Source organism: Palaemon carinicauda, chromosome 28, assembly GCF_036898095.1.
Source record: "Palaemon carinicauda isolate YSFRI2023 chromosome 28, ASM3689809v2, whole genome shotgun sequence".
NCBI classification, from domain to species: domain Eukaryota; kingdom Metazoa; phylum Arthropoda; class Malacostraca; order Decapoda; family Palaemonidae; genus Palaemon; species Palaemon carinicauda.
In genome coordinates this window covers 32,320,868-32,330,867 of record NC_090752.1, presented here as the reverse complement: position 1 = coordinate 32,330,867, position 10,000 = coordinate 32,320,868, and the positions used below count along the sequence as shown (strand labels likewise).

General features: G+C 43.3%; 1 protein-coding gene across 1 annotated transcript in view; it reads right to left on the bottom strand.

The window, feature by feature from the left end:
• Positions 1 to 10,000, bottom strand: part of LOC137621489 (endothelin-converting enzyme homolog) — a 110,775-nt gene that overhangs the window by 91,482 nt on the left and 9,293 nt on the right. The window lies entirely within an intron of this gene.

Genomic DNA, 10,000 nt, shown 5'->3' with positions numbered 1-10,000 from the left:
TTTTGATAAAGAACGGTCAACATGAATGCATTATCCATGGACAGATGATGTCAAAGGGTTATCGAAAGAACACAGAAGACTGCCTTGTTTCACATAGTGGAAGGGGGAAAACAAATAGTACAAGAGAATGAATACGGTAGTCACGGATGAAGGATAAGAAAACTCTTAAAGGTAAATTCCAGCGGGCGTTTGGGACAGCTAGTCTTATGTAAACAATCCTAAACTAAATAACTTACTCCCCTCTCTCTCTCTCTCTCTCTCTCTCTCTCTCTCTCTCTCTCTCTCTCTCTCTCTCTCTCTCTCTCTCTCTCTCTTACGGTAAAAATTCTTATGTTACATGTACGTAAAGTAACAGCTTTTGGTCCCCATATACACTGACTTTTCATCTTTCCACAATACTTCAATCGATTTATCCCTCTAACCTCTTGACTTTTATTTCATGCTGCAACTGCAACTGCGGGGATCTTTGATAGCTTCCCAAGCCCAGGTTCTATTGCCTGTATATAAATCAAATCTAACATTCGGCCTAAATCTGAGCAAGCAAGGACTTGAAGAAATAAAGCATTCTTCCTCAGAGTTGAATGGTGTAAGGGGAAGTTAATAAGCAAATGGACCCTTCGAATAAAAGACGACTGTTCCAGGCGAATTGTTATTACTAGCTAAGCTACAACCCTAGCTGGAGAAGCAGAATGCTATAAGACCTACTGCAGGTCTCCAACAGAGAAAGCAGTCCACTGAGGAAAGGAAATTGAGTAATAACGAATAAACTATTTTGAGAAATGGTAAAAAACGATACTGTGGAATAATTGCTGAGATGATACTGCCCGAAAATGAAGTGACTCCTAGACTACTTACAAGATGAATTTCTAGAATGTGGCATGAAGAGGCAAAACCGGATGAATGGGAGTTAGGAGTGTTGGTGAAAATGGCAAGAAAAAGAGACCTGACTAATTGAAATAATTACAGAGGCATCGCACTTACGTCAGTTGTTATAAAAATATATAGAATGCTTATTCCAAAGAGACTGGAGAAAAAGATTGATGCAAAGCTGAGATGAACAAGCGGGATTTAGAAAAGGTAGAAGTTGCACGGTCAAAATTTTGATTTTGAGACATGTACAGTAATGTGTATAATCTAGAAACCCACTTTTGATGGCCTTTGTGGACTATAAAAAGCCTTTGATAACGTGCACGGACCAATTTTGTGGAGAGTCTTGCGTTATTATGGAATTCCTCTTGAATATGTAAATTTGATTAAGTCTGTTCATGATCATAAAAAGTGCAAAGTTAATGTTAATAGAATCTTATCAAATTCAAGTGAACAGCGGAGTACTCCAAGGGAATGTTTTGTCACCTATGTTGTTTATCCTCCTCATGAATTTTGTAATGCATAGAACAGTTGGAGATGGTGGAGAGGTATTGGATTAGATTGGTGATAGGGATTCAGCAGACCTACGGTATGCTAATGATTCTGTCCTTATTAGCAGAACACCACAAGATTTGCAATGCTTGCTTACCAGATTGCATGGCATATCACACGAGGTTAGGCTGAAGATAAACAGAAGAAAGACAGAGAGGATGAGAACGAGGTATGCAATGGAAGATGAAATATCATTGGAAGGAGAAATGATTAACGAGGTAGAATCATTAAAGTATTTAGGAACTGTGATCTCTAATACAGGGTCTTTAGAATTAGTTTAGTGAAAGATTGAAAAAAAAATAATCAGACAATGGCTAAGTTGAGTAAAATTTGGAAATCAAATCACCTGAAATTACATATAAAAATTTGACCATATAGCAGTTTAGTGAGATCGGTTTTACTCTATGGACATGAGTCATGGTATGACAATGAAACAATCTCCAATAGCTTTGAGAACAAAGTCCTCACTAGGATATTGCGAGTTGCATGGCAGGACAGGATTAGAAATGAAATTATAAGAGATTACCCGAGTGCCATATGTGGATGAAATCATGATGAGGGGTAGATGGTCATGCTCTTCGCAATCCCCAAGAGAAATTAGTTCACCAAACGTTCAGCTAGGCTCCACAAGGCACTAGAAGAGTTAGGAGACCCATGCCTACATGGCTGAGGACTATGAACCGCTAATTGGGAGATGAGAAATGGAGAAGTATTGAATTAAAAGCTAAAGATAGAGACGACTGGCGAAATAATAAGATGAGGATGATTATGATGAATATATTATGGTCAGTAACAAGATTGAAATAAATCAGTCATATACAAACTAGCCTCCTGGCTAGTACAGTGGTAATGTGTTTGCCTAGCCTCTGCATGGCAGCAGATTGATTCTAGCCTGGGACAGTGAGTTCAAGCTGCTTACTGGGGAGGCTACTTCTGTGGTTGGGCACCACAGTCCAGGATTGAGCTTGCCTGGCTGACGTTCTAGTGAGCGCCGTTCTGATGAAACTACAGTAGAACTGAAACTTTTAAGTTTTAAATCATAAAACGAGACATATTAATCTGTTCAGCAGAAAAGCATTTGCTACAATTTCGGACTTCAAAAATTCCACAGATTCAACTGCCCGATTAAGAACATTCAATATTAGTTAAAGCTGGAACTGAACTTGTAGAATGTAGTGTAGTATTGAGCCTTATGATGGAGAGGGCAAAACTGAGAATCAACCTCACATATAGAGCTACGCAAAGGATTGTACAGTCTGGGGAAGATATGAATACAAAGGATGGTCATAACTATGACAAATCTTATACAATATGCATAAAGAACTAACTGAACGACGTCCCAGAGATTAGTATCAAGATCAGGGATAAGGAATTACATAGACAACACAATTTTATCCAACAAATTAAGGCGAGAGTCAGCAGCTGAAGACTAAACAGGAGAACAAAATATTTTATAGAATTCTTTTTTTTTCTTTTTTTTTTCAATTGAAGAAGAAACAGACCAGACACGTTTCTCAAAAGAAAATTTGCTGTCAAGGATCACACCTAGTATTTTAAATGAGTTGTATGTAGTTAAAGGGACTTTATCTTTGCAAAGATGTGAATGTTGAAGAGCCACTGTCCTTAACCTACTTACAATTGTACTTTGAGTTTTGTTAGGATTCAACTTCATGCCTCATAATTTGTACTAAACACTAATTTTAGTTAGATCACTATTAAGGGATTCGGCAACGACAGGTCTACATTCAGGAGGGGAATTGATGCAAAGAGAGTAGCATCACCTGCATAAGCAACAAGGTGGTACTTGAGGCCAAACCGCATATCACGTGTATACAGTATTAAAAGTAATGGGTCGAAAACACTATTCTGATGACCACCAGATTTTACATTTCTATAATACCTTTGGTGCCTATGAACAACTACCCTTTGCAATATGTTACTTAAAAGTTCAATAATGATGCTAAAAGAAGACCCACATACTCCTATCTATAAAAGTTTTAAAACAAGGGGTCCATGAATAACACGGTCAAAGGCAGCACTAAAATCAAGGTCAATCAAAAGAACTTCCTGACCACAATTTAGGTATTTGTATACAGCATTGGAAGTTGTAAGAGGGACATACACTCCTGGGCCTTTGCGAAACCAAAACTGCAAATTAGGAAACAAACGATTACCTTAACCATACCTATTTTACTTGTGTTTTCTGTATGTTGATGATAAAAATGTGCATAGTTAGTCGATTGTTGCATGATGAAGGGATTTGTGAATGTTTGAAAAAGCTTGTGGAAGTTTTTTGCAAAAATACTAAGGGGTAATAAAATCATAAAATTACTCAATATATACGGGGAGGTATATATCAGACAGATGACAGAAGGATGATTGTAAAATAGTAATGTAGGATTATACAGGGAAAAGGGTGTGTGGGGGAAGTGTTTGGCATAAACATTTGTAAAAGGAATTTGAGAAAAATTGGAAAAAGGATATATAATGCATAACTGGATCCATTAAAGGCTGATGATAAAGTGAGAACGGGGATGAGGAGATATGGTGTTTCACTTATTTTTTTAGGGAGGTTGTACATTTTTACAGAGAAAGAGAATCAATTTATAACATACATACACACACAGATTTAGGTAGCCTATTAAAAACGTCCCAGAATTGCAATCTGTTAATATGGTATTTAGACCTTACAGTAGTGTCTGTAACTTTAATTCAATATTCTTTTATGCCTAGGGGTTTTAGGTATGGTGAAGCCTTATATACATACACACACACAAACACACACACACACACACACACACACACACATATATATATATATATATATATATATATATATATATATATATATATATATATATATATATAGACATATATGACGGATTTTGAGCGAAGCGAAAAATCTATTTTTGGGTGAGATGGCCATGTCGTCCTGATGGAAGTTCCTATTGGGTAGCTTCCTTGGGTATATTACAACTACGGCGATATTCCCAGAGAATTTACCTTAAGGTACCAGAATTCTAACTCCTGGAGCAAATATCCCTCGTGAAAGGGATATCGCGACATATCAGAGGACGTATTCTTGACACGCCACATGGCAATCTACACCCCGAACAGAGATTACGTATCGCAGGGGTCAATTGGCAAGAAACGAAATCGGGAAAGAAAAAGGGGGAGCCGCTCCCAAAGCTCCCTATCTCCCGTTTCGTAAGCGTGCCTGGCGCCAATCCTGGCGCCATCTGTATTCCTTGTAGCGTACACGAGGTGCTAGAGATACTGTATGTAGGGAGGGGTCCTACAGCCCTTTTTTAGAAAGGGAAGGGCGGGTCCATCAGGACGACATGGCCATCTCACCCAAAAATAGATTTTTCGCTTCGCTCAAAATCCGTTTTTTGGTCTCAAGCCATGTCGTCCTGATGGAAGTGTACCAGAGCATTACTGTATCTGTGGATTCTCAGGACGTGCCGTACTCCCCGGAAGTAATTTTTCCCCGGTCGACTAGACCTAGAGACCTAAGATGTTACCGTTATACATCTTTTCAGCTAACTATAAACCATGTTAGAGCTTCCTGCCCCCTACAGGGAAGAGTCCTACTGGGCTCTGGAAAAGTCTCGAAGAGTACATATACCTATGTATGAATACCAGGCAAGCTAATATAGTGGTCTCACCCTATATTAAGTAAAGCATAGTTTGTAAAGAACCACTGCGTCAATATGAAATATCGACCAGTTATCCGCACAATACTTGTATTGGACAAAGGTTTATATCCGCATAGGAAGAAACTAGTAAAACCGCCCTCGTCCCCTTATGGGACGGAGTCCTCCCGTTAAGGGAATCGTAAACCAATGCAACATAGCTTGCATAAAGGAACAATTCTATTAGAATTATCCCAGATAAGGTACATAGAATGAATGCTCAATTATACCAATAAATTGACACAGGTGAAAGAGACGCAAGGTTCTCAAGAACAAGTTTATTGACAGATAATAAATAGACAGGTTAACAACAATTATATATATATATAAGAAGAGGATAACCCAAAACTTTAAGCATAAGTATGATAGTAAACAGAACTTTTTTATCTGAAAGAAAAAACATTAAACGCCACTTTTAAGATACCGAGGTATCAAAGTCATAAAAGTCTGTATTACAAATCAATGACATTAGCGTTAGAAACGCTCGGCACACATGTCTGCACTTATGCTAGGTTCACCTTTGGAAATGGAACAGTCTACATGGGCAACTCAGTGCCCTCATTTAGTTTGTAGTACAGTATGTAACTACACACTCACCCTGGAATTAATCGTCCCAATTAAAACCACTGTTCCTCGCAGAGTTAAACAGTAGGGTTAACGATGCGACCCACTGCTACCACAGATCTCTTTAGCTCCTCTACTTGCTTCGCATAGTGGCGAAAGAACACTCTGGAAGACTTCCAGCCAGTGTATGAACGGAGATGTTCAAAATCCATACAATTAAAGAAATTTAAGGATGAGGCAACTTTAATCGGATCGTGACCTGCGGGTGTACTGTCAGGATCCGCTCTGTGAATAAAATATGTGATTTTCGCTCTGAGTTGATTCAGAGATAAATTTGAGCCTGATGTTTCTCCCCTGAATAGTTGACCACCCCTGAAGTCTGAAGTTCTATGAAAATAGACCTTTAGGCATTCTACTGGACATAGAGATGCATCTTCTTTCAGAGGGCAGTTCTCCAGCGACCCCACCTGTTGGTGGGTAACTCATTCTTGGCGAGAAACGTAGGATCAGGAAACAGGTTCAGTTCTCCCCCATCCAGGAACTGAACACGACCTGCCTCTCTCGAGAGGGCTACGATCTCACTAACCCTGGCCCCGGACGTGAGTGCAAATAGGAAAATAACTTTTTGTGTCAAATCCTTTAACGCCCATTCTTCATTGCTCAATAGAGAAGCGAAATGAAGAACTTTGTCTAAAGACCATGAAATGGGCTTTGGAGGTGCTGAAGGTCTGAGCCTAGCACAGGCTTTCGGAACTTTATTAAAGATCTCGTTACCTAGGTCGACCTGGAAGGCATATAGAATGGGTCTTGTCAAAGCAGACTTACACGCTGAAATCGTGTTAGCTGCCAACCCTTGACCATGGAGGTGGATGAAGAAAGATAAGCAGAAGTCTGTCGAGATCTCCTGCGGATTCTTCGCCTTGACAAAGGCCACCCATTTTCTCCAAGATGACTCATATTGCCTTCTAGTAGATTTGCACTTATATTCCTCTAGGAAGTCTATGCTGGCTTTCGAAATCCCGAAACGCTTTCTCACCGCTAGGGAGAGAAAATCATGAGCTGCAGAGTCCGGGTTTTCTGTAATGAAGCGCAGCCAGTCGACTTCTGGACTCGCTGGGTCAGAACTGGATGTGGTAGCGGTACAGACTTCAGCTGTAGTTCCAAAGCCAGGGGGAACCACACGCTGTTCGGCCACTTGTGGGCCACTATTGCCGCTACCCCCTTGAAGGATCTCAGTTTGTTTAGGACCCTCAACAGAAGGTTGTGAGGAGGGAACAGATAAATCCTGGACCATCTGTTCCAGTCGAGGGACATTGCGTCCACTGCTTCCGGTAAGGGGTCCTCGTACGGGGACACGTACAGGGGTAACTTCTTGTTGTCTTTCGTCGCAAAGAGGTCTATCTGCAGTTCTGGGACTTGATTCAGAATGAAGGAGAATGATCCTGCGTCTAAGGACCATTCCGACTCTATCGGTGTGAACCTGGATAGAGCGTCCGCTGTCACATTGCGGACTCCTTGAAGGTGAACTGCCGACAGGTACCACTTCTTCTTTTCCGCCAATCGGAAGATGGCCAACATCACCTGGTTGAGAGGTGGTGACCTCGATCCTTGTCGATTCAAGCATCTCACAACTACCTCGCTGTCCATCACCAACCTTATGTGGATCGAGTGACACGGGGAGACTTTCTTTAAGGTAAGGAGCACTGCCATAGCTTCTAGAAAGTTTATGTGAAAGGTCTTGAATAGCTTGGACCAAGTCCCCTGGACTTTTTTCCGATGAGAGTGACCTCCCCATCCCTCCTTCGAGGCGTCTGAGTGAATCGTCACCGACGGGGGAGGTGGCTGAAGAAGAACCGACTTCTTTAGATGTCTGGCTTGGGACCAAGGCCTGAGAAGAGTACGTAACCGAAGCGGAACTGGTCTTCTCAGATCTCTTCGCGCGTTTGATGCATAACTTTTCCAAACTCCAGTTGCATCCTTTAGCTGTGCTCTTAGCACTGGGTCTGTCACCGAAGCAAACTGGAGAGAGCCCAGTACCCTCTCCTGTTCGCGTCTTGATATCCTTTCGGAATCTAGAAGTCTATTGACAGAACCCGCTATCTCCTTCCTTTTCTTCGCCGGGATGGAGAAACGGTGTGACAAAAGGTCCCAGTGGATTCCCAGCCACGGGAACTTTTGAGATGGAAAAAGTCGAGACTTTTTTCTGTTGATCTTGAAACCTAGGTACTCTAGGAACTGGATCACTTGACTGGAAGCTTGCAAGCATTCTGTCTCGGATGCTGCCCACACCAACCAGTCGTCCAGGTAGGCTACTACCTGAATTCCCTTTAGGCGTAATTGTTTGAGAGCTACGCTCGCAAGCTTCGTGAAAATCCTTGGGGCTATGTTTAGCCCGAATGGCATGGCTCTGAAGGCGTATAGCCTTCGTTGTAGCCTGAACCATAGGTAGGGGGAGAGTCGACGGTTGATTGGAATGTGCCAATAGGCGTCTGACAAGTCTATAGAGACGGAATATGCCCTCTTGGGTAGTAAGGTCCTTATGTGTTGCAGTGTTAGCATCTTGAATTTGCAATTCACTATAAACTTGTTGAGTGGCGACAAGTCCAGAATGACTCTGAGCTTTTCCGAGTCTTTCTTGGGAACACAAAACAGCCTCCCTTGGAATTTGATGGACTTCACCTTTCGGATCACATTTTTCTCCAACAGTTCTTGAACGTACTCCTCCAGAACGGGGGTGGAGTGTTGGAAAAACCGAAGGCACTAGGGTGGAGTGCTGTACCAGCTCCAGCCCAGTCCATTCTTGAGTAGGCTGTGGGCCCAGGGATCAAAGGTCCACCGATCCCGAAATTTCAGAAGTGTCCCTCCTACCGGTATCATCTCACTTGGACTGCCGTCCTGAGGTCTTGCCTCCCTGACCACGACCACCCCTGAATCCCCTTCCCCTTGAGGGGCGCCTAGACGAGCCTCTGGCTGCTCCTCTAGGCTTTGCTCGAAAGGAAGTAGACTGCCCTTCGAACGTTGGGGTGAATGCCGTGGACTGTGTCGACACAGCCTGGGGTACCCACTGAAAAGTGGTCGGGGTTTGTGCCACCATTTGGGGCACTGGAGGCAATGGCAATTGCAGTTGCTGTTGCTGTCTAAAAGGCTTGGCTGGCCGAGACGGTAGCCTAGTCCTCACAGTCTTCCTCTTTGGTTGAGGACCCTCATCCGGGGAAGACTTTCTTTTGATAGCCAGGCCCCACTTCTGGAGAAGGTTTCTATTCTCCAAGGCGGCCTTATCAACAACTTCTTTGACCAAATCGGTCAAAGAAGTCTTTGCCCCAATTGTTGGAGGAGATTAGTTTCCTTGGCTCGTGCCTCACCGTAGCCGAGGTGAACACGAACTCCCTACAAGCTCTCCTCGCCTTGACGAAGCCATAAAGGTCCTTTGTCACTGTGGCCAGATGAGTCTTGGCCACCACCATGAACATTTCATGGACCTTGGGGTCACTTCCCATCGTCTCAAGAGTAGTCTGAAGAGACATTGAGGCAGCCAGTCTTTCTTTTGTCTCGAACTCTCTTCGCAAAAGAAAGTCAGACAGCTTAGGGAGGTCCTCGCCGAACTGACGTCCGGCAATATCAGCCTCCAACTTCCTAACTGAGAACGTAAGATGGACGTCCTTCCAGTCCTTGTGGTCCATAGGCAGGGCCAGCGACAAGGGTTTACACTCCTCCAGGGAGGGGCAAGGCTTGCCGGCCTCGACTGCCTTTAGTACAGCCGCAAACCCTTTCTGTAAAAAGGGGAAGGCTCTAGCAGGAGAGGACACAAAGGAAGGGAGCTTCTTACTCAATGCAGCTACCTTTAAGTTAGAGAAGCCCCTCTCTTTCATCGAGGATGAAAGTAGAGCTTGAGCCTTAGCATGGTCCATCACTATGACCTCCTTCGGGTCTGTCTCCTCCTTTGAAGCTGGTTCCTTCCTCAGCCGGACATAACAGTCCGGATATGATGCCTTGCTGGGCCAGAATTCCACCTCCTCTAGGGGAACTGAGCCCAACTTATCCGAGATGACGATCTTTCCAGTCGTCATTGGCATGTGCTCAGCATACCTCCATGGGTTAGCATCTGACCACAAGGGAAGGTCTTTCACATTGAGCCTTTTCTGGGGCCCATGTGATTCTGCAAGGCTCTGCATCCGCAGTTCCATTGCAGCCGCCTTCTCCTGATTCTCCTTCTGCATTTGTTGGATCATTCCAACAATAGAAGAGAGGGCCTGTCCCAGCTCTACTGGGAGACCGGCCGATGTTGAGGGAATAGGCTCCGGAATCTGAACCGGAGTAGCCGA